We start from the raw sequence: 3,076 nt of genomic DNA, 5'->3' as shown, positions 1-3,076 counted from the left end.
ATGCACATCATTTCCAATCATTGGGCCAAGTTTCAGGTTTCTGGCTCATTCCAGCTCACGGGAATTTGAGCTCAAGCGGCAGACAACAAAAAATAATAATAATAAACCGGTACAATCTTAGAAGGGTTCTACCCCTTCGGGGTTAGAACCCTAATAACAATAATAATAATAATAATAATAATAATAATAATAAACCGGTACAATCTTTAAACAGTGGCAATATTTTTGGTGTGTGTCACGCTTTATCAATCAAAATCAATATTTCCATAAATTCCTGTGGGGCCAAACTAAAATACAGTTTTTCATTTCATAAATTACAAATTTTCAAATATTACAATATATATTCCTTAGAGATAATTACATCATTGGTTATGAAGTCATCATGTTTGTCACCAAATTGCCACCTTTTTTGGCTTCACAGTTCACACATTAATGCACCATCTTGTGGTCAAATGAAAATACATCCAGCCAAAAAAAGATAACACCTTCTGTTAAGACCTTAAATTGACAGCCCACAGCAGGGTGGCTGGTGTTTTGCTTCTGGGAGAAGATAGATAACAACACAAAGTAGAGAATGAAAACTGTGTATAGAGTTATACTTTTTCTATGTCACCTATATTTTCTTTGTGTATGTGCAGACTTGTTAATATAACTACTAATATACTTGCAAGGATGTTTTAATTTGTAAATATGTTATGAGAAACAATAGGGAATTTTTACTTACGTATGGTCGCTGGAGTGTGTCACCCTTGTGGCGCTGCTACTGTGTAAAAAAAAAAATGAAAACATGATTGTGTCATGTTAGATAGCCAACTATGTTGAAACTTTCTATGTAACAATACAGGATTCAAGCAAAATAAATTTTCTTCCTCCAAATTAAAGGACAAACAAACTTTGTGGTAAAAATGCAGTATATTCTGTCTGCATATAATAACACTCCAATAATATTAGAGTAAAAAAAACTTAGTTCTTATGTCATTGTTCTCATTTTGAAATCAATGTCATTCTTGCTTTTTCAAAAGTAAAGCATCAAAACATGTATTGCACAATAATGTAATAACTTCATAAATACCGGTAGGTAATAAAATTTGTACTGCATCAGAGTGGAATTGTGAAAAAAAAAAAAACATCAGTTCACAAAGACATTGAAATGAAGGCTGCAACAAAGGGTGGTTTGTATTGTTTATGTGTATTTTAATAAACACTGTTTGAAGAGATTAAGCAACTACACCAAGGGATCTTGTATGAGGTCTTAAACTTGGGCTCACACAGCAAACCTACACCTTCCCTGCCACAGTGGTCTAAAAAGGGTTATATGATAGTGGCTTACCCGATGTTGCACTGTTGTAAGTGCCTTTCAAGTTGACACAGCGGGATCTTGCTATTGCATCTTTGGCAATCTTCTGTAATCTCCTCCACATTTTCTTCCTATAATGTAATTTACAGAGATGGGTTAGGGTTAGGGCACATGAAAATAATACAAGCAAAAAGATTAACAAATAATTTACTACATATCTTACCTGTTGCACTGCCATATTGAGGGGGAGGTCATTCTGCAGAGGGACGATGTAGGCAACAGCCTTCTTCAGTGTGCTGCGATTTTTAATATACTCTGCAGTATAACCACCTGGTGGCATTACTACGTCAATTAATTGTCTGCTCCTGCAGCAACGCATAATTTTAAATCCCCTGCAGTTCTTTAATGGGGGGAAAGTGTTCTCCAGTGTTTGGAGAAACTGCTGTGCTGTGCCTTTGACATCGCAAAACAAGACCTTCCTCGCACCAAGTCCACTGGCCTGGAGGCACATATTTTCCTCCAGGTCAGGGATTTCATAGGTATCTACCCGAGAGCAGCAGAAAAATTTGTGCTGCCAGGGCTGTGTTAATTTGTTTGGGCGCCTTCTTGAACCCTGGTAGGGCTGAAATAGCCTGGTCAAATTTGCCCTGACTAGGTCTGGTCGGGTCATTTGTAAGTTGCCCAAGGTGGGGGGTATGACTTGCTCCATTGTTGCTGTTGCTGCAGCTGTAGCAGGCCCGGCAGTGACAGTCTGTCCGGAATTCGCGGTATTGCGGATCAGCTGGCTCAATTCGGATATGATGTCCCTTGCCCTGTATCATTGTAGAAAAAACAAAACAAATAAATATCTCTTTGGATAAGAGTTCCCGCAATATGAGAAATAAAGACCTTGCTTCTGTGACCTCATACACCGACTTAACATTCTGCTTTTCACAGGCCAGCAACCCAAAAAAATCCAGATGCATATTTACAGATATTATATTTGGTGCAGAGTTTAATGTTTATTTTATATAAGCTTTTGAATAGCTCTCATTTACTGTTGTATCACTTTATATTTAATTTTAGATTTTAGATTAACTTTGAGCCCATATGCTCAAAAAATACATTAAAAACAGCATTTTAACGTTGTATTTTCTGGCAAAGGGTCAACTAGGCTACATATTACCCATATGAATTTTTTTAAGGACAGATGCATTTTTTTTTTTACATTGCTTGAACATTTCCTCAATTACCCCAATGTGACTACAATAAAAGGACACAAACTCTAAAAGTTTAAAGCTTCGAATCACGCTGCAAAATAAAGTACTTTTTTTTCTTAACAATCGATTACAAAGGCTTAAAGGAAAATCTACCGTTTAAATTCAAATATGAGCGGGAAGGAAAAACGCGGCACTATCAATGTAGAACACAGCCCATATAACATAGATAAATGCTCAAAAATAAACGTCTACAGTAAAAAATACATAGTTTATAATGGAAGTGTTTAGTTACTTAATGCAAAGCCATAATTTACGGACAGATGTGGTGAAGTTATCAGTGTAACAGCGGAATCGCTAGCTGACGTGCTGACGTATTGCGGTAAGCGAGTTGTGTCATTTCCGGTGTTTCTGTGACAGCGTCTCTGTACTGCTCTGGTGAATTCTGCTAGCCTGCTTTCTCACTTCAGTTGCTTTAACGTCTACTTCAAGTCTTAACCCACACTGGTTCTGTTTAAGCACTTATAGCTCTCCTCCTTTCTACGACTTTCTCGCTAATCTCTTAGCTGTTGTTTGCACGTTA

General features: G+C 37.1%; 1 protein-coding gene across 2 annotated transcripts in view; it reads right to left on the bottom strand.

Annotated features, from left to right (window-relative positions):
- Positions 1-2,231, bottom strand: part of LOC126406093 (G2/M phase-specific E3 ubiquitin-protein ligase-like) — an 18,747-nt gene extending 16,516 nt beyond the window's left edge. For both annotated transcript variants that reach the window (XM_050070257.1, XM_050070259.1), the window contains exons 1-3: positions 1,521-2,231; positions 1,331-1,428; positions 725-763 (exon numbers count right to left, since the gene is read on the bottom strand). The gene's annotated coding sequence lies outside the window, so the exon portion shown is untranslated. The remainder of the gene's footprint in view (positions 1-724; positions 764-1,330; positions 1,429-1,520) is intronic.
- Positions 2,232-3,076: the final 845 nt, after the last annotated feature.

This window comes from Epinephelus moara, chromosome 18 (assembly GCF_006386435.1).
Source record: "Epinephelus moara isolate mb chromosome 18, YSFRI_EMoa_1.0, whole genome shotgun sequence".
In the NCBI taxonomy this organism is placed as follows: Eukaryota; Metazoa; Chordata; class Actinopteri; order Perciformes; family Serranidae; genus Epinephelus; species Epinephelus moara.
This window is presented reverse-complemented; position numbering and strand designations above follow the sequence as displayed.